The sequence below is a fragment of the Schistocerca piceifrons genome, chromosome X (assembly GCF_021461385.2).
Source record: "Schistocerca piceifrons isolate TAMUIC-IGC-003096 chromosome X, iqSchPice1.1, whole genome shotgun sequence".
NCBI lineage: Eukaryota > Metazoa > Arthropoda > Insecta > Orthoptera > Acrididae > Schistocerca > Schistocerca piceifrons.
In genome coordinates this window covers 606,239,583-606,261,660 of record NC_060149.1, presented here as the reverse complement: position 1 = coordinate 606,261,660, position 22,078 = coordinate 606,239,583, and the positions used below count along the sequence as shown (strand labels likewise).

At 44.3% G+C, this 22,078-nt stretch overlaps 1 pseudogene; it reads left to right on the top strand.

Annotated features, from left to right (window-relative positions):
- The first annotated feature begins 471 nt into the window (after nucleotides 1-471).
- On the top strand, nucleotides 472-1,475 carry LOC124721511 (annotated as a pseudogene).
- Nucleotides 1,476-22,078: the final 20,603 nt, after the last annotated feature.

The window sequence follows — 22,078 nt, the reverse complement described above, 5'->3', positions numbered from 1 at the left end:
ACTGATGACCTCAGATGTTAAGTCCCATAGTGCTCAGAGCCATTTCAACCATTTCATACAATAGATGTTTCGGAACACACTTAAACGCTTACCGTTCTAAGGTACGAATTGAAAGGAGATATGTTTGAATCATTTTGAAGATTCTTTACTCCAGTAAATCAAATTGCAGGTGGCGTATCAAGACGTATTTTAGAATAATAGGATATAATCCTTCAGGAAAATGGACGAAAACAGATGGCACAGACATTTGTTGATGCAAATGTCATGAAAAGGAGAAAAGTAGAATTCCAAGCAAAAATCTAAGTTGTTTGTAGTAATGCGCATTTAGATCACTGTTACGCACGTCATCGTAATTTAATAATGAGAAATGCAGCAAGTATTACACGAAACGCAAGAATATTTTTCTTTAATGTTCTGGATATTCCAATATTCGTCCCAACATCATCTCAACGTGTGTCCATTCTCAAGGTTATGGACGTCAGCCTTCCACGCCAATCTTCTACAAGGCGCAACTTCAACATACGGACCACAAAGATAAAGTGTGAAAATTTGCATTCTTTGAAGAACAGTCTTACTGAAATTCAGTGAACATCGAATACGGATCAAACCATTGCAAAATTAACAGGAATTTTAAAATACGAGAATGATGATAATTTCAAGTTTTGGCTACAGATTTTTCATAAGATTAAGCTTCATTTTGAATTAATTTATCAATGAAAGCAGTCTTGACAAATTAGTCTTTTAAAGTTCATGAATACACAATAATATTCAAAACTGCTACATTAGAATTAAGGAAGTCAAAGTACTGTGAGAATCCTTCAAAAAGAATCATGGTAGAAGGTAAAGAGGAGTGTGACTGTATATGTTTTGATACAATGGACAGAATTTCTTTCACTAAACACTTAATAACTGTTAAATTGTTCAACAACAAATGCTTCGCTAGTATTAAGAATGAACATCTACCACAAGAGATAATAGGTTGTTTGGTTGGTTCATTTGGGTAAGGGGACCAAACAGTGAGGTCATCGGCCCCAATCAGATTAGGGAATGATGGGGAAGGAAGTCGGCGGTGCCCTCTCAAAGGACCATCCCGGAATTTTACGAATCGATTTAGGGAAATCACGGAAAACCTAAATCATGATGCCCAGACGAGGGTTTGAAACGTCGTCCTCCCGAATGCTTGTTCAGTGTGCTAACCACTGCAAAACCTCGCTCGGTGAGAGATAGTAGTGACCACTCAAGAACATCCTATGACTGACAAAGAAAACCTTGAAACTGGAGTACAAGTGTATTGTGGGTCTGATATTCATGAATACTGGAAATTAACTGAGTTGCTGGAATTCATCTGGGTTCTTAGTGAAATTACAAAACTGATGGACTTCCTCTTTACAGTTCGTATAACTACATCAGATCCAGAACGCTGCTTTTAAACAATGAAAGGAATAAAACCTTTTGCAAAAAGCATTATGAACTAGAACTACAACCAGTCATAGGTAGCTGGAATCTGATTTTAGACAGTTTTCCTAGATTTAAGCCTATTATACGTCAAGGAGTTTAATGTATTGTTTATTGACAGATATTTGGTGATATCATTAATCCTGTTCCACTCTTGAGACATCTGTAGTTGTTGTCTTAGGTAAGGAGGGACAATATTAGAGAGAACAGGTAGCCGTGGAAGAGATGTGGATTTGAATGTTCCAGATGTTATCCTGATTGTATCATTCTTTTGTATCTATCTTTCTAACGTGGCAGCTTCTACTCCATACAGGAGAGCAATACTCAGCAGAAGAATAGAGCAGTGCTTGTGTCGCCATGCATAGTATCCTCGCATGTGTTCCCCGGCTTGTTCCAGCAGTTTTTCTAATGAAGCTGTTACTGATTTTCAGTTTCTATTGTGTGGTTTTGAAGTGCTTTTTAAGGGTAAGGGAACTAACTAGGTATACTTCAAAATATTAGTGAACTGACTGTGTTTTACCTTTCTACCATAAAAGAATACGTTTAGTTCTCTTGTAGCTGTGCGAATGCTTGGATGGAAAGACGATACTTCAGTTTTCGACCATAGCCTGCACTCCTTTGGATTTTTAATTGAGGTATCTAGGTCCTTTTTGAGTATTCGCTCGCCTTCCCATAGTCCAAAGTTAGTGTGGTTATCGATATGTCATCAGCATAAGAGAGTTTGCATCTGGGACGTCACGTGTATAACTGCTGAAGAGGAGCGGGGATAGAACTGATTCCTGAGGTAATTCGTTCTTGGTCGTGAAGGATTTACTAGTGACATCCTTGACTGTGACTTTAAAGCAGAGGTTTTTCAGTATATTCTCTAGCAAATTTGACACTTACAACAATTGTCTTCAGTCCGAAATCACACCATCTAGCCATACGGTGTCACAGGCTGCTGTTAACTCAACAAATGCCACACAAGATATTACTTTCTTCTGACAGTCGGTTTCAGTATAGGAGATTAGGGCCAGAAATTACTCACGACAGGTTCGCCTTGTAGGGAATCGGGCTTGGTAGGAAGGGACAGCCTCATAGATACATTGATAAATTCTGTTATAGACTAGATTTTGTAATAGCTTTATAGCAGACATTTTGCAGTGGTATAAAACAGTAGCTTGATGAGTGATCATGCTGTTTTCCAAGCTTTAGACTGGCAAACGTTTTGGATATTTTTAACTTGATAGAAACTTGGCCAACTTCCAAATCATTTGTGTAGAATTTTTGTAACAAGTTTGCAGCATGTTGTCCCAGGTGTTTAGTTAACTATGGGAATATCCAACGAAGTCCAGCAACCTTTCTCACTTCAAGTGTTTTTATAGACTTTTAAAGCGGTTCTCTGCTAATGGAATACAGGACTGGTATCTTTTTGGTGTGCTGTGAAGAAAACACTATAGTCTACTCAGCTCCTCAACGAGCGTTACTGCTCTCTTTAAGTAGTGATATATACGAAGTAGCGCAAAAACTTCGCCCGCTATTAGTCCCTTCTGAGCAGAGATTTCTCTGCTCTCTGTAATCTGTTGTCGAGCTGCTGTGGACACAATGAAAATAGGAGGCCATGTTGAAAAGTAATGCCACCGAATCTTTTATGGGAAAACTGTTAAATCTTTTAAAATTAAATATCGTCATTAAGAGTCAAATTGTTTATTCTTCATATATAAATATTAATTTCTCAACATAATCACCCTGGCGAAGAACCCATTTCTCCCAACGAGAGACCAGTTGGTTGATAACGTCACTGTAGAGTCCTAGCCCCTCCTCTGTTGGCATCGCTTCCTGACTATAAAAGTGAAGTCCTCGAAGGCGTTCTTCAAGTTTTGGAAACAGGTGAAAGGGAGACTGGGCCATGTCGGGACTGTGCAGGGAATGATCGATGGCAGTGAACCCAAGGCGTCGAATTGTTGCAGATGGCGCAGCTCTTGCGTGTGGCCCGCATTGTTATGCTGTAGGAGAGAGTGTTTCATGTGTGGACGAACCGAACTCTTCGAATTCGAAACTCGATTACAGAACACTGTTATTCACGAACCGACATAGTTACGTTACACACTTTCATGTTATACGCTACTAATCGGAGCCCTCTACTGGCAAAGGGCTGTAAATATGTAGACATGAAGAATAAATGCGTGGAATGTTAATAACGTTTGTGTTATTGAAAAAAAAGTTGAGAGATTTCACATGAAAATTTCGGAGGCGTTGCTTTTCAGCCCACCGTCGCAAAGGCAGCTAGTATAAAAAAAACTCCGATCACACTTACGTGGCCAGGTCTGCAGATCTATCGAGCCTAAGTATAAAACTCCAGTTTGTCTGTTCTTACTGTAAGGTCCCAAATACAAATTTTCTGATTCGAGAAGTTCTAGTGCGGTTAGCCCCAGACCAGGACGTCCGCACTGAAACATTAAGCGCTTTCGACATGGTCTGGATGAAGTTGCTAAGACTGTAACGAAATTTCTAGTTTGCGTCATAAACACAACGTATGTTTGAAGACTCCGTTGGCGAGGCAGCTAATCGCCGTCGCAATCTACAAACGGCTATGGACAGTTGCTCCTCATTTTCCGAACTTTTTCTGACCTACTGCCGCAGCTTCGCATGGCAGCTTTAGGTGGCTAAGCAGTTATAAAGAAAAAAAATCTCATATCGTTAGCAGCTACTCCACTTAACGAGAGGGTAGAACAACGTCGATACCGTTTCAGCGTGGCGTCATTAACTCGAAGCTACTCTTGAACGTTTCGATAAAATACGGATAGTCTTAAGTACTACAAGTCTTACGCAAATAGCCACATACAGCACACCAAAATTCAGTGCCTGTCTCGGAAAGCGTTATACTACGTATTCAGGGTGTTTCCGTAAGAGCGTGCAAAAATGTGACAGGACGTAGAGCATGCTCCACTTAACAATTTGAGGTGGGGAACTTGGGGCTGGATTAGCAAGCTTAAGGTGAAATGGAAGTAAACTTATCTACCGCTTTGTGTAACATTACTGTTTTCCAGCTTATTTACAATTAACGTGCGCTCAAGTTTACACGTACTATGCTGTTTATTTTCATGTACATTCTCTATTACCTGCAAGGCAACAAGGAGGACGAACATGATTACTAGGAAATCATGATGCAGATTTGGTTCACTTTACATGTCCAAAAGGTGGCTCTGTTCTATGGTACTTACATTTTTCCATGACGGAACGTGCTGTGAATGAACGATAGACTCATTCAATCTGACGGTGCACCTCCTCACTTCAGTGTGGATGTCCGCAACAGTCTCAGTGCTGTATTTCCTGGATGCTGGATTGGATAGGGAAGACCTACTCCGTGGCCTACAAAGCCACCTGACCTAAATCCCGATGATCATTTCCTATGGGGATATTTAAGTCACTTCTGTATGAAACGTCAGTGAATACGGAGATCGAGTTAGTTGCCAGAATTGTATCTGCGTATGATGTGATTCGAAACACACCAAGAGTTTTTGCCACGGAGCGTCAGAATCTTGTTCGCCGGTGCCTTGCCTGCATTGAGGTTAATTGCCGTCAGTTTCAGCATATTTTGTAAGATACAGTACAAATGGTACATTCATTATGTCAATGATGGTATTTGAAAATAACTGTAACTAAGGTAAAAAAAATTACACAGCAATTTGATTTTATTCCTGTTATCTCCATGAGCTCGCTTCCCTAGGTTCCCTGCCTCAAATTGTTCAGTGGAGCATCCTGTGGTCACTTTAAATTTTTGCACGCTCCTACGGAAACATCCTGTATAACAAGTCGGTCCACCTGGTGGCAGTCTGCATGAGCCAGTGGTGGCAATAAACCGGTTCGCGCCATATCGGCGAGGGCTGTGCCAGCAATGTCAATACAGGGAGCGAGAGAATGCAGCATTTACAACTGCGATCGGCTCTAGCAGCACAGGAGGAAAACTTCATGAATGAGAGACCGAGAGGTCAGCTGTACTCCAATGCATGTCTTGGGTATGGCATCCAACTCTATAAGAACAGTTATGGAACTATCCAAATTAATTTTTCTCCTGGCTATTATACAAGTAGAATTTTCAAAACGTTTTTGAATGAATTTGATATAGTGCTGTGTATTGTAGATTACTGAGCTCAAAATACCCTCTACTTAGTTCTTTTAATACAAGGACTACAGAATAAATTTGAAAACAGCCGACACAGTTGTCCTGCTGCTGTTAAAAAACATCGCAAGAACAGTAAAACTGACTCCTAATTTCATTTTCATTAAACAGACGAGAAGCATATTCACTTTGCTTAAAGCGCAATTTGGATGAACACAAGTTGACAACGAAAGTAAAATATGAAATGCCTTTAATTTTATACCAGCTGTGCAGTGATGTTTCCTTCATTATTTTTTTATGGATATCTTATCTAGGTGTAGCGTCTTGACTACTAATCAAAACATCTTGGGTTCCAGGTTCGAACCCTGTTGCTGCTTAAATTTTGTATGAAAATCATCAGCAGTGGTGGCCGAAGACTTCTGGCATAAGACGTCACCCTCGTTTAGCCAACGGCATTGTCAAAGATGGAGGAGAAGGGGACAGAGGTTCAGAGCACTCGCATATTCTGGGGTTGGGAAACTTAGCTGAAAAGGCGAAAGAATGAGCAATGATCAGTCATATGAGGATACAGGAAACAATGGAACCACTGCATTAAAAACGCATAATGTGTATTCACAGGACATGTGGCCAGTAATTGAAAAAAGTGTCATGATCTCTCCATTGGCAAATTCCACATTAGCCCCCATTCGGATTTCAGGGAGGGGACTTCAAAGGAGGAGGAGAACGTGACAAAAGATGGAATAACCAATGATGGGGTAACATTCTATGAGTCAGAGCATGAAGTGGCCGAAGTTTGAATGCAGTAGGAAGTACTGGAACAGAGTTCGTAAGAGTGCAGTTTGTTAGTGCGGGTTGCCTACATCAGGGACAGGTAGGCACTCAGGGGCAAACCTATTGTTCTCCTTTGATTGACAGGTCATTAACCTATTGTTCTCCTTTGATTGACAGGCACTTAACTTATTGTTCTGCTAAAAGGATCCTTACTTTTGACTGACATGCACTTAACCTATTGTTCCCCCACCACTCCCCCTCCCCCCATTCCCCTACCTCCTTGCTGCTACAGGTACACTTTCAGGTCTGAGTTATTGGAATAGCTCCTCTCACTCTTATCAATTTGATTGACTACTCAATTAAACTGATCAATTAATTAACCTATCACCCACTGGTAAACCCCTCCACTCCCCCTCCCCACCCATTCCCCACCACTTCCCCTCCGCTACCCCTCCCCTCCCCTCTCCCAGAAAATGGTGGCAAGTTCAAGTTCCATCAGGACAATGCTACCTCCACTAACCTAAGAAAATTGTGGGAGAAAAGGGCACCTTGACTACCTTCAATAACCTAAATTATCCAGCTGCTATCTCCTCCTAGGAATTGGCTGGAAAAGGACTTGACCAGTGCTGGACATAAGTCTTTATTTTGCACGCACTATTTATTTGAACAATTAGAGGCAGTACTTCCATCAGGTGTGTTCACCACAAAACCTGCAGCCCAACTGACATAGTACACAGTACTGCCACCAGAGGGTGCTGGTGTCCGTTCTGTGATGTTTGGAAAGACAGATTAGACACCGTAGGAGGTGGTGTCTTCATTGCAGTTGACAAAAATATTGTGTCTACTGAGGTCGAAGTAGAGTGTGATTGTAAAGTTATCTGGACACGTTTAACAGGACTAGGAGAAATAAAGTTAATTGTTGGGTGTTATTACAGGCCACTAGGTTCCACCATGACAGACCTAGAATCGTTCAAAGGGAGTCTACACTCTGTATGGCAGAAGTACCCGGATCATGCTATATTAGTCAGAGGTAACTTCTACCTACCTAGTATAGGTTGGGATGTCTATGGATTCATTACAGGTGGTACAGACAAGCCATCGTGTGAATTACTTTTGAACACATCATCCGAAAACTGTCTTGAGCAGCTAAATCGACAGCTAACGCGTGATGGAAATATTTTGGATCTGGTAGCCATGAACAGACCAGACCTCATCGACGGTGTCAGTGTTGAGACAGGGATTAGTGATCATGATGTTGTCATTACGACTATGGTTACGAAAGTTAAAAAGTCGGTCAAGAAGGCTAGGAGAGTATTCTTACTAGGAAGAGCAGATAAGCAGATATTGGCATCCCACTTAGTAAATGAATCGACTTCATTTATTTCCGGTACGATGGACGTGGAAGAATTATGGGCAAATATTAAACACATTGGAAATCACGCATTGGACAAGTATGTGCCGAAAAAGTGGGTTACGGACGGAAAAGACCCACCATGGTTTAACAGCACAATTCGGAGAATGCTCAGGAAGCAAAGACAGTTGCACTCGCAGTACAAGAAAGATCGGGAGAATGAGGAGAGGCAAAAGTTAGTAGAGATTCGTGCTGCTGTAAAAAGAGTGATGCGCAAAGCATACAACCACTACCACCATCATACCTTAGCAAAAGATCTCGCTGAAAACCCAAGGAAATTCTGGTCTTACGTAAAATCGGTAAGCGGGTCGATGGCTTCCATCCAGTCACTCACTGATCAGTCTGGCCTGACAATGGAAGACAGAGAAACGAAAGCTGAAATTTTAAATTTAGCATTTGAGAAATCTTTCACGCACGAGGATCGTACAAATATACCGCTGTTCGAGTCTCGTACAGATTCCTGTATGGAGGACATGGTAATAGACATCCCTGGGGGTTGAAAATAATTAAATCGCCAGGTCCTGATGGGATTCCATTTCGGTTTTACAGAGAGTACTCTACTGCATTGGCTCCTTACTTAGCTTGCATTTATCGCGAATCTCTTGCCCAACGTAAAGCCCTGAGTGGATGGAAAAAAGCGCAGGTGACGCCTGTATATAAGAAGGACGGATTCTCAAAATTACAGACCAATATCCTTAACATTGGTTTGTTGCAGGATTCTCGATCATATTCTCAGTTCGAATATAATGAATTGCCTTGAGTAAGGGAAGTTGTTGTCCATGCATCAGCACAGCTTTAGAAAGCATCGCTCCTGCGAAACGCAAGTCGCCCTTTTTTCACATGATATCTAGCAAACCATGGATAAAGGGTATCAGACGGATGCCATATTCCTAGACTTCCGGAAAGCATTTGACTCGGTGCCCCACTGCAGACTCCTAACAAAGGTACGAGCATATGGGATTGGTTCCCAAATATGTGAGTGGCTCGAAGACTTCTTAAGTAATAGAACCCAGCACGTTGTCCTCGATGGTGAGAGTTCATTGGAGGTGAGGGTATCATCTGGAGTGCCCCAGGGAAGTGTGCTAGGTCCGCTGTTGTTTTCTATCTACATAAATGATCTTTTGGATAGGGTGGATAGCAATGTGCGGCTCTTTGCTGATGATGCTGTGGTGTACTGGAAGGTGTCGTCGTTGAGTGGCTGTAGGAGGATACAAGATGAGTTGGACAGGATTTGTAGCTGGTGTAAAGAATGGCAGCTAACTCTAAATATAGATAAATGTAAATTAATGCAGATGAATAGGAAAAAGAATCCTGTAATGTTTGAATACTCCATATTTGGGCGTAACATTTCAGAGGGATATGAAGTGGGACAAGCATGTAATGGCAGTTGTGGGGAAGGCGGATAGTCGTCTTCGGTTCATTGGTAGAATTTTGGGAAGATGTGGTTCATCTGTAAAGGAGACCACTTATAAAACACTAATACGACCTATTCTTGAGTACGGCTCGAGCGTTTGGGATCCCTATCAGGTCGGATTGATGGAGGACATAGAAGCAATTCAGAGACAGGTTGCTAGATTTGTTGCTGATAGGTTTGATCATCACGCGAGTGTTACGGAAATGCTTCAAGAACTCAGGTGGGGGTCTCTAGATGAAAGGAGGCATTCCTTTCGTGAATCGCTACTGAGGAAATTTAGAGAACCAGCATTTGAAGCTGACTGCAGTACAATTTTACTGCCTGCAGCTTATATTTCGCGGAAAGGCCACAAAGATAAGATAAGAGAGATTAGGGATGATACAGAGGCACATAGGCAGTCATTTTTCCCTCGTTCTGTTTGGGAGTGGAACAGGGAGAGAAGTTGCTAGTTGTGGTACAAGGTACCCTCCGCCACGCACCGTATGGTGGATTGCGGAGTATGTATGTAGATGTAGATGTAGATGTAAGGCAAGATAGTGGGGAAAATGAAGAGAAACAGTGTGTTCACCAGGGGGTCCTGGCCTAGTACACAGTACCGCTTCCAGATTGCCCTGTCATCCGTTCCGTTACATAACCCAAGATGGCTGTTTGGACGAGAAAATGTCTCAGCCTGCACTGGGCTGCTGGAGAGAGGAAGGCATGTACTTAATTTATTTTAGAACTGTTTATTTAGGGTTGCATTAGAGATAGTATATTTATCAGTCTGATACAAAACACACCCGCTGACATGCTTGGGGTCACGCCATGCAGCCTACAGACCTGTAAACTACTTGTAAATTACTGAAATAACACTCTGCAGACACGCAAACAACTCCTAAACTACCGAAATAATTTCAGTACACAGCACACAGGCATGGCAACTCCTCTTAAATAATGCAGAACACTCATGCGCAGACACTAAATCAACTCATAAACTGTCCAAATAACGCATAGCACAGCCTACAGACCTGCTTGCAAAATAAAACAACAGACACGCAAACAGCGTGTGCAGATACCACTCGCCGCCCCCTGTCCACTGGACCACACAGGAGGCTACCGCACATGCTCCCAAAAGTTGGGATGCACCAGCAGCCCCTGCGAAGTGATGTGGCTGTCAGCTGCCAGGCCACACACAGCTGCCTGTTCGGGTCCCCCAAGTATGAGGTGGTGGCATCCCTTTCATACTTGAGACCTGAGAAATTACTCTCGAAATAAGTGATCACCTAGGCACTGGCGCTGATGTGACCGGATAGGAGCGAAGACCTATTTCCAGAGCACAGACACTCCAAGGGCGCGCACACATCGACACCAATACGAGCCACTGCCGGATGCAAGCCCCAGCATGAGCCATCACTCTGATGCCACTGCTGATGGCATGTCAAAGTCAGCTCTACAGTTAAAGTTCTTCGAGTGTTATACTGACGTCACATGTCTATCTAAATAAGCACTAAGTCATCCTCTGGGCCACGTACAAATGTGTCCACTGCTGTTTTTGTGATCCCTTTCTCTACCTGAGGTCCAGCAAAGACCTAAGTGCTGAGCGAGTCACCCTCCCAGACACTGCATAAATCCGTTCCAGAATAGCAGATGGTGCATTGTTCTCATGATCCTAGCGCGACATGTGTGATGCACAAACATACATCACAGATTGTGCAATAGATATCTGTTCGACCCTCGTGATCCTAATGAGACACACTTGACATGTGGCTGATGCATCACTGCGCATAGCTACATACCATCGTAAGTGCATCGAGTAACGTTCTCAATGTCATACTGAAGTCACATGTCTATCGAAAATAAGAACTACGTCAAACTCTCGGAAATTGTATAGCGTCCCAGAAATATTTAATTTTTGCTTTTGTAGGAGTTTTCGTGGTGTCACGGCTTGTATGCACGGAAAATCTTGCCCTAACATAACATACAGTATTTACGAAAATAGTGTGGAATAACGCCGACTGAATTCCTCCTGATGGTGCTAAGGTGGCACCCCATCCATCATGGTTACCCTTCCTGCTTTCAACATATACAAACGTCCTCACCACTATGTGGAGACTCGTATATCCCAGCACAAAGGACAATGAATCAACCATTATGATTGCCTCTTATCGAATTCACCCACCGAATTACTGATTCCACCAGTGTGGAAGCACTGTCCACCTTTTTTTATCTTTCTGCACGCGAGACTCACAGACACAAAAAACTATTTTGTACAGGTAGCCATATTGCACCCACAATTAAACCACGTAAAGTGCCCTACATATTGTCAAATATGGAAAGACTATTAATCAATTAAACTGCTGTCCAACTGAGGTCAGGTATTAGAGCGTGAAACCGATATCCCACTCATCAATATATCACCACTTACCGTGTCTATGTAGTAAAAATACAATTCGTATCCTGTGCCGTACAAAAATCGCCCCTATTACATCATTCATATAGCTATCGATCACCAGACACTCGTACATATACAGACAGCACCATATATACTCCTCACAGCACTAGATATTCATCTGCAGCCCATGGTCATCAGTCATCTAATCCCAATACTTGATCAGACTGCCCTCAGCAGACCGAAGTCACTCTCAGAACTGTTCTACAAATTCTTGCTCGTTTCCCCTTGGCACAAACGCGTTACTGTTTCAAGTCCAAATCTGCTTGCTTTTCTACACCCATTGCCAGACTCTGGAATTACAAGAACACATTTATTTTCGCATGATTTGCATAATATTATACCATTTTCGCTGTAATTCTCGATATCAAGCACACAGCAGTATCCTACCGATCGCTTGTGTAACATAATCCTGAAGATACAGACCCCAAATTATTTCTTTACAAACCTTAAACTTTAGCGAGATGGAGTATGCTGTTAACCGAGTAACTAGATACTTATCTCCTCTGTGATGGCCTTTACATGAGAACTCGACGAAAATAGATGAAACTGATATTTCCACTCGCTAATGTCTATGTCGTTGATGTGAAAAATTCCAAATTATCACTATAATTTACAAAGTCAACTAAGGTGTTTCTCTTGTCGAGAGAGAACCACCAAGTGTGTTCTCCGCCTGTCTTTCACCTGCTAGATGCACACACCACAATCGATGTTCTTTCAAGTAAATAAAGGCGTAGAAGAAGTCAACTGGACAATTTACATGGAAGGGAATAACGGTCCAGTGCAAACACACGTCCATATTGAATCTTCTCAAAAATTTCCATACAGTCACCGAAGTTATCCAACACAAAGTAAGTATTAGTTCGCTATTTGGTCATCTAGAGGACAACACAGTGGAGTCATCTACATTCCTACACTCCAACAGACCTCTGCATTTGGACGGCTCCTACAGTTAATGGGAAACTTGAATCATTGTCGCCACAGGTCAATGCCACTGCATGCCAAGCACACATAGACAGAATCGTTCTAGAAAAAAAAGAAAAAAAACGGCCTCATATATATTTTATCCCTGTACTTACAACTAAATGTTACGATTGTGGTTTCAGTTGAATGACATTTCACAATGAGTGAAGTATCAGAAATACACTCAGCTGACTACTGTGGCTCTGGAAATAGAAATATCGTTACCATTCTTATGACTTGACATACTCCTCCCTTTGCTATCACAGTACTCCACATCAAATCCATACCTTCCTTACGACTGGACATAGTCATTTGCTTTGTACATGTTAGAACACAAACACATACTTTATAAGCCTGACGCTGAAGGGAAAGGGTAAGACGGGATGGAAGGGGTACCACATTAGGACCATCAGAAGGAATGCATTCGGCGTTATACCGCGCTATTTTCGTAAACAGGTTCTGTTAGGGCAAGAATTTCTGTGCATACAAGCCGAGACATCACGAAAGCTGCTACTAAAGCGCACGTTTAGTATTTCTGGGAGACTATATACACTCCTGGAAATGGAAAAAAGAACACATTGACACCGGCGTGTCAGACCCACCATACTTGCTCCGGACACTGCGAGAGGGCTGTACAAGCAATGATCACACGCATGGCACAGCGGACACACCAGGAACCGCGGTGTTGGCCGTCGAATGGCGCTAGCTGCGCAGCATTTGTGCACCGCCGCCGTCAGTGTCAGCCAGTTTGCCGTGGCATACGGAGCTCCATCGCAGTCTTTAACACTGGTAGCATGCCGCGACAGCGTGGACGTGAACCGTATGTGCAGTTGACGGACTTTGAGCGAGGGCGCATAGTGGGCATGCGGGAGGCCGGGTGGACGTACCGCCGAATTGCTCAACACGTGCGGCGTGAGGTCTCCACAGTACATCGATGTTGTCGCCAGTGGTCGGCGGAAGATGCACGTGCCCGTCGACCTGGGACCGGACCGCAGCGACGCACGGATGCGTGCCAAGACCGTAGGATCCTACGCAGTGCCGTAGGGGACCGCACCGCCACTTCCCAGCAAATTAGGGAGGCTGTTGCTCCTGGGGTATCGGCGAGGACCATTCGCAACCGTCTCCATGAAGCTGGGCTACGGTCCCGCACACCGTTAGGCCGTCTTCCGCTCACGCCCCAACATCGTGCAGCCCGCCTCCAGTGGTGTCGCGACAGGCGTGAATGGAGGGACGAATGGAGACGTGTCGTCTTCAGCGATGAGAGTCGCTTCTGCCTTGGTGCCAATGATGGTCGTATGCGTGTTTGGCGCCGTGCAGGTGAGCGCCACAATCAGGACTGCATACGACCGAGGCACACAGGGCCAACACCCGGCATCATGGTGTGGGAAGCGATCTCCTACACTGGCCGTATACCACTGGTGATCGTCGAGGGGACACTGAATAGTGCACGGTACATCCAAACCGTCATCGAACCCATCGTTCTACCATTCCTAGACCGGCAAGGGAACTTGCTGTTCCAACAGGACAATGCACGTCCGCATGTATCCCGTGCCACCAAACGTGCTCTAGAAGGTGTAAGTCAACTACCCTGGCCAGCAAGATCTCCGGATCTGTCCCCCATTGAGCATGTTTGGGACTGGATGAAGCGTCGTCTCACGCGGTCTGCACGTCCAGCACGAACGCTGGTCCAACTGAGGCGCCAGGTGGAAATGGCATGGCAAGCCGTTCCACAGGACTACATCCAGCATCTCTACGATCGCCTCCATGGGAGAATAGCAGCCTGCATTGCTGCGAAAGGTGGATATACACTGTACTAGTGCCGACATTGTGCATGCTCTGTTGCCTGTGTCTATGTGCCTGTGGTTCTGTCAGTGTGATCATGTGATGTATCTGACCCCAGGAATGTGTCAATAAAGTTTCCCCTTCCTGGGACAATGAATTCACGGTGTTCTTATTTCAATTTCCAGGAGTGTAGTTTCCAAGATTGCTACTTAGTACTTATTTTACATAGCCATTTGACTTCCGTATAACATTGAGAACATTGCTAGATACGCTTGCGATGGTATGTAGCTATGTGTAATGATGCGTCAGCCACAAGTCACACACGTCCCATTAGAATCGCGAGTGGTCAAACAGATTTCTATTGCATGATCTGTGATGTCAGTATGTGCATCACCCATGTCCCGCTAGGATCGCGAGGAACAATGCAGCCTGTGCTGTTCTGGAATGGATTTATGCGGCACCTGTGAGGGTGAGTCGCTCAACAATTAGGTCTTTGCTAGACCTCAGGTAGAGAGAGGGATCATAACAGCAGAAGTGAACACATGCACGTGTAGCCCAGAGGATGACTTGGTTTGTATTTAGATAGACATGTGACATCAGTATAACACTAGAAGAACTTTAACTGTAGAGGTGACTTTGACATGCCATCGGCAGTGGCATGAGAGTGATGGATCATGCAGGTTTGCATCCGGCAATGGCTGACGGTGGTGTCGATGTGCATGTGCCCTTGGAGTGTCTGTGCTCTGTAAATAGGTCTTTGCTCCCATCCGGTGACGTCAGTAACGGTGCCTAGGTGATCACTTATTTTGAGAGGAATTTCTCTGTCAAGTATGAAAGGGATGCTGCCACCTCACGCTTGAGGAAGCTGAACAGGAACCTGTGTGTAGCCGTGTCCCTTCACAGGGGCTGCTGGTGCATTCCGACTTGTGGGAGTGTGTGTGGTAGCCTCTTGTGTGGTCCAGTGGACAGGGGGTGGTGGGCGGTGCCTGTGCATGTTGGTTGCGTGTCTGTTGCATTATGTTGTGAGCAGGTCTGTAGGATGTGCCATGCGTTATTTGGACAGTTTACAAGTCGATTTAGTGTCTGCACATCACTGTACTGCATTATTTAAGAGGAGTTGGCATGGCTGTGTGCTGAAATTATTTCAGTACTTTTGGAGTTGTTTGCATGTCTGCAGAGTGTTATTTCAGTAATTTACGAGTGGTTTACAGGTATGTAGGCTGTGTGGCATGACCCCAAGCATGTCAGAGGGTGTGTTTTGTATCGGTGTGATAAATATGCTATCTCAAATTCATCCCTAAATAAACTATTTCAAAATAAATAAAGCACATGCCTTCCTCTTTCCAGCAGCCCAGTACAGGCTGAGTCATTTTCCCCTTCATACAACCATCTTTCGTTATGATACGGAAAGGACGACAGCTCCCTCCGGGAGCAGTACTGTGTACTAGGCCCGGACTTCTTGAACACACTGTTTCCTGCCATTTTCCCCAAAATCTTGGATTATGTCAATTAACGGATGACAGCGCCCTCTGGTGGCAGTACTGTGTACTAAGTCAGTTGGCCTCCAGACCCCATGGCGACCACACTGTTCCCTGCTATTCCCCCCCCCCTTGTCCACCCTAGACTGCTCTCTTTCAGTACAGTACTGAGTGGACGACAGCACCCTCTGGTGGCAGTACTCTGTACTATGTCAGTTGGACTTCGGACCTCGGGGTGAATACACTTGATGCCAGTACTGCCTCAAATTGTTTTACTAAATATTGGATGCAAAATAAAGGATTATGTCCAGCACAGGTTGAGTCCTTTTCCAGCCAGTTCCTAGGAGGAGGAGGAGGTGGCTGCCGGATCACTTAGGTTATTGGAGGTAGCACAAGTGCCCTTTTTTCCTGCCATTTTCTTAGGTTAGTGGAGGTAGCTGTGCTATGTGGCATTGTCCTGATGGAACTTGAACTTCCCACCATTTTCTGGGGAAGGGGAGGGGAGAGGGAGGGGAGGGGGAGGGGATTTACTAGTTTGTGAGAGGTAAATTAACTGATCAATTTAATTAAGTAGTCAATCAGATTGATAAGAGTGAGAGGACCTATTCCAATAACTATGACCTGAAAATGTACTTGTAGCAGAGAGGGCGGAGGGGGGGGGGGGAGGGGGAATGGGTGGGGGAACAATAGGTTAAGTGCCTGTCAATCAAAAGGAAGGATCCTTCTAGCAGAACAATAGGTTAAGAACCTGTCAATCAAAGGAGATATGTTCATGACATGTCAATCAAAGGAGAACAGCAGGTTTGCCCCTGAGTGCGTACCTACCGCTGATATAGGCAATCCACACTAACGAAATGCGCTCTTACAAACTCTGTTCCACTACTGTAGCAAAGCTAGAAAACCTGAAAAGGGAAATGGAAAAGCTTAATCTGGATGTTAGTGAAGTGAAAGGGAAAGAAAGGAATGTTACATGCACAGACGAATATAGAGTAATGTCAACAGCTTCAGTAAACAGCATAACATGGTAAGATTCGTTATGAATAGGAAGGTAGGGTGGAGAGAGAGATACTGTGAACAGTTGATTTATGAAATTGTTCTCATACGATTCGACGGCAAACCAACGCCGGCAAAGATAGTTCAGGTATACATGCCGACACTGCAAGTAAGAGATGAAGAGACGGAGAAAGTGTATAAGGATGCTGATCGATTAATTCAGTATATAAAGGAAGATGAAATCCTAACAACTATTGGAGCACGGTTTTTGAGGAAGGGATAGAAGAAAGGATTATGGAATATTGGCCTTGATGGTAGGAATGACGGAAGAGTACGACTAACTGCGTTTTGCAATAGATTTTACATGGTAATAGCGAATACTCTGTTCAAGAATCACAAGATGAGGAGGTATACTTGCAAAAGACTGGGTGACACGGGAAGGTTCCGGCTGGACTACATCATAGCCAGACAGAGATTCCGAAATCAGATATTGGATAGTAAGGCTTACCCAGATGCAGATACAGACTCAGATCACAATTTAGTAATGATGAAGACAAGAGGGAAATTCAAGAGAATCGTCCGAAAGAATCAATGTGGAAGGAAGTGGGATACTGAGGTACTGAGGAATGACGAAACGAGTTTTAATTTCGCTAAGGATGTAAATATTGGGATAACGAACACCAGAGTAAGTAGCTCAATGGAAGAGGAGTGGACACCACTAAAAAGGAAATATACGAAAACAGGTACAATTAAGGTAACTGCAGAGAAACCTTGAGTATTAGATGAAATACTTCAATTGATCGACGAAAGAAGGAAGTACAAAAACGTTCAAGAAAAGACAAAAATACGGGAATATAAATCCCTTAGGAGGTGATATAAGTAACAAATGCAGGGTAGCCAAAGCGATACGGCTGCAGGAAGTATGTGAAGAAATCGAAAGAGAAATGATCGCCGGGAGGACTGATTCAGCATACAGAAAAGTCGAAATAACATTCGCTGGATCTGAAAGCACGAGTGGGAATATTAACAATGCAATGGGAATTTCACTGTTAAACGCAGAAGAGTACACTGGAGGCCTGTATGAGAGGGAAGACTTGTCTGATGACGTCTTAGAAGAAGTAATTGGAGTTGATAAGGATGACATAGGGGATCCAGCATTAGAGTCAGAATCTGAAAGCGGTCTGGTAGACTTTGAGATGAAATGAGGTCGAAGGGGTAGATAACACTCCATCCGACTTGCTAAGATCATTGGGGGGCAGCGACAACCAAACGACTATTCACACTCGTGTGCAAAATCTATGAGACTGCCGACATCCCTTCAGACTTAAATATCATCACACAATTCTGAAGACATCAAGGCCAGCTAAGTGCGAAAAGTATAGCAAAATAAGCGTAACACCTCGTGCATCCAAGCTACTGATAAGAATAATACACACAAAAAAGAAAAGAAAACTGAGGATCAATTAGATGGCGATCAATTTGGCTTTAGGAAAGGTAAAGGTTTCAAATGGCTCTGAGCACTATGAGACTCAACTTCTGAGGTCATCAGTCCCCTAGATCTTAGCACTACTTAAACCTAACTAGCCTAACGACATCACACACATCCATGCCCGAGGCAGGATTCGAACCTGCGACCGTTGCGGTCGCGCGATTCTGAATGCTCGAAATAGCCTTGTGTCGGCGGACGAAAACCCTCAGGCCACGCATGTTCAGGGATTTCAAGACAGGTTTGGAATTACCGGGTGGGCAGGTATTATGGACGGTCATGTGACTGGTCCATGCCTCCTTCCATCCAAGCTCACGGGTCCCGCATGCTTAGTCTTCCTACGACATGTAATGGACCCGTTCTTGGAAGCCGTGTCATTGAACATCCGTCAGGAAATGTCGTTTCAGCATGATGGAGCACCACCTAACTTTTCACTAGCTGTCCGGAGACATCTCAACAGACGGTATGGTGAAAGATGGACAGGCCGTGGTGGTCCAACCACGTGGACGCCACGGTCGCCGGGTTTAAGCCCTATGGACTACTTCTTGTGGGGTCGCATGAAGAGCCTAATTTATGAGACATCTGTAGAGACAGAGGAAGATCTGCTGGCACGAGTTCTGGCCGCTGTTCAAGACATTGAAGGGACACCACGTGGGATGGAGAGAGTGTACCAGAACATGCTTCGGAGGTACAATGTGTGTAACAACGTTATTGGTCGCCACATCGAGCAGCTGTTGTAATGCATCAGTACGTTGCGGCTGGTGCCGTAGATACTGGTTTCTTGTTGTTGTCGACTGATGTAAACAATAAGGTGTAAGTTGTAATGCAAATGCGTAAGTAGTAACGGAATGAGTCAGTCTTCTTTTCAAATGGATTGAAACAATTGTACTGGGTCACGTCTAAGTACATTCCTCACGTGGGTGTGGATGGGATAATCATCTGCATTGAAACTGTCGTAGAACGGAAACGATACGTTTCCGGACATAGGTTCCCATTCAAAATGTTATGTACTCACTACCCTCTACATGTGCTAGAAGACTGTAACGGGAATTTCCGACCACCCTGTAGACGGAATTGAGAGGCGTGTTGTTTGATTTGTTACTGACAGATTTGGTCAGCATGCGAATATTACAGAGATTCTTCGTGAACTCAACTGGGAATTCCTGGAGTTAAGACGACGTTCTTTTCGCGAAACGCTGTTGACAGAATTTAGAGAACTGGCATTTAAAGTTGAATGCAAATGATTCTGCTATCGTGAAGGTATATTTCGTGCAAGGACAACGATGAAAAGGCAAGAGAAATTATAGCTCGTTCATGGAGGCACACAGACAGTGATTTATCCTCGTTGCATTTGCGAGTGGAACAGGAGAGAGACTGACTAGCAACGGTACAAGGTACCCACCGCTTGCGCTGTATCTTTGTTGATGTAAGTAACATTACAAGTAGTCTGCCCGCTATATATATAAATTTATCAAAGAGGTAAAGGTTCATTTGAGCGTAATGTATGTGAGAAGTATTCGCAAGATGACTAGGTCAAGTAGGTATGCAAGCGGTGGGGTGAGCTCCAAGCCGCTGCAGTAAAGAGGAGAAAAGTTGTGATTAAGAGTAGAGGACTGTTAAGCTTCAGCCATCTGGAAACTCCGCATCGGCAAGGGAAAGTGGTGTTACCATGTGGGTACGGATGCTAAGCAATATGGTGAGATTCTGCATTAAAATTTATGCTTTAAATATTCACTACAAACGCTAATATTAATTCCAGACAAGCTGCTGAAAATCTGACAACAGTGTTGAAATAGGAAAAGAGACGAGTTCAATAAAACTCTTAACTTATTTACACAACAAATGTTATGAAAATTGTAAACATTTATGTGTAAAACTGGTGATAACAACAGTGACAAAAGCTACAACAGCACACCACAAAAGTACACGGCACACCATCTATTAAATGGTAAGTTTATCACAGTGCAGAACAGAGAGACTAACTGTTATGAATAATTTATTTAGTAAATAACAACTTATTGTAAAAATAAAGAGTTCTCCACAATACACGAAATATTATAAACAATTTGTAAGGTAATATTTGTAAGATATCAGTTTTAGTGAAATAGTGAGGAAGTGGCAAGTTCAATAAAGTAGTACATAAATTGAAGTTGATTATCCTATAATGTTTAATGTATAACGAAACAATTTCGATCTGAAAATTGTTTAAATCTGTGTATTATGTGTATTAGGAATATTTAAAATTGTGAAAACTGATATCCAATGAAACTTCCTGGCAGATTAAAACTGTGTGCCGGACCGAGACTCGAACTCGGGACCTTTGCCTTTCTTTCAGGAGTGCTAGTTCTGCAAGGTTCGCAGGAGAGCTTCTGCAGAGTTTGGAAGGTAGGAGGCGAGGTACTGGCGGAAGTTAAGCTGTGAGGAGGGGGCGTGAGTCGTGCTTGGGTGGCTCAGTTAGCTTAGTTGGCCTTTGGCTGTGCTGCGGTGAGGACGCGCTGTTTGTGTTCCTGCCGCGGAGCGAGCGCTCGTGTTGTTTACATCGTACTCGGCCGTTTAGCGCGTGCCGTACTCAGCATATAGATCACTATGGCGCACCAATACAGAAAATCGACGCTCAAATTTACGTTCCGCAACGAATTTGCACGGCCCAAAGCACTCGAAGTCGAACGATTTCTACTAGAAGAAGTTAAAATCCCGGCGACCGACATTCTCGGCATTCACATGTCCATTGTGAGTAGTATCGTATATGTCAAGATCATCAACGACGCAACATGTGAACGGATCCTTTGGGAAACGAAACAGGGCCTCCGTTTCTGCCATGGTGATGGCAATGTGGGGACTGCGCACGTCGATTATTCTGGCATGGGACTCCGCACGATCAGACTTTTCGAACTTCCTTTCGAACTACCGGCGGAGGACGTCGTGACAGCGCTGCGCCCCTACAGCACGGTGCATGATCATATTGTGGAAAAATGGACGCAATTCCAGACATATCCTCTGCTGAATGGAGTCCGCCAGGTCCGAATAGAACTTAAAAGACATGTACCTTCATATCTGAATATCAGTGGCTGCCGTGCCATCGTCATCTACGATGGGCAACCGAAGACCTGCTCTGGTTGTGGGAAGGAGGGACACCTCAGATCCGAATGTATCCAACGTCGAATCACTCAATTGCCGCCGGCTGACGCGGACCCGCCATCGCAGCCGACGCTGCTTCCCGTGACTTATGCAGCCGCCCTCACGACAGCTACCACATCACCACGACAGCCGACATCCACTGTTGTGTCGCGGCTCCATCCTCCAATACATGGCGATGACGATACACCCGTTCCACAAGCTACGGATTCAACTCCGATGCAGCCGCCCCCGTCGACGAATAACAGGATACATGACGACAGCATGGCCGTAGACTCACTTATTGTGCCTACGGCTGCCTTTGTGCCGGAACGTCGTGAATCTTTGCCATCGTCTGACACAGAAGGACACACCAGGAAGCAACGCTCTCCGAAGCGACGGAAGCGGAGGCGTAGAGCAACTTCCGAACGGGATGCGACGCAGCCTCCAGAGGACGACGACTCCACCTTCAATGACGACGCTACCACAGAGGCAGCCGCCATTTGCTGCAGTGTGGCACCACCGAACGGAACTGAGGACAAGCCACACATATCTACAGTGGCAAAATCGGATCCCGATACGCAGGACAGATGCTGCCCACCACCTTCTGGAGTGCAAGCACCCATGCCGTGTCCTGAGGAAGCTAGGGAAACCGATCTGGCTTTGAGTTCCCCGACGTGG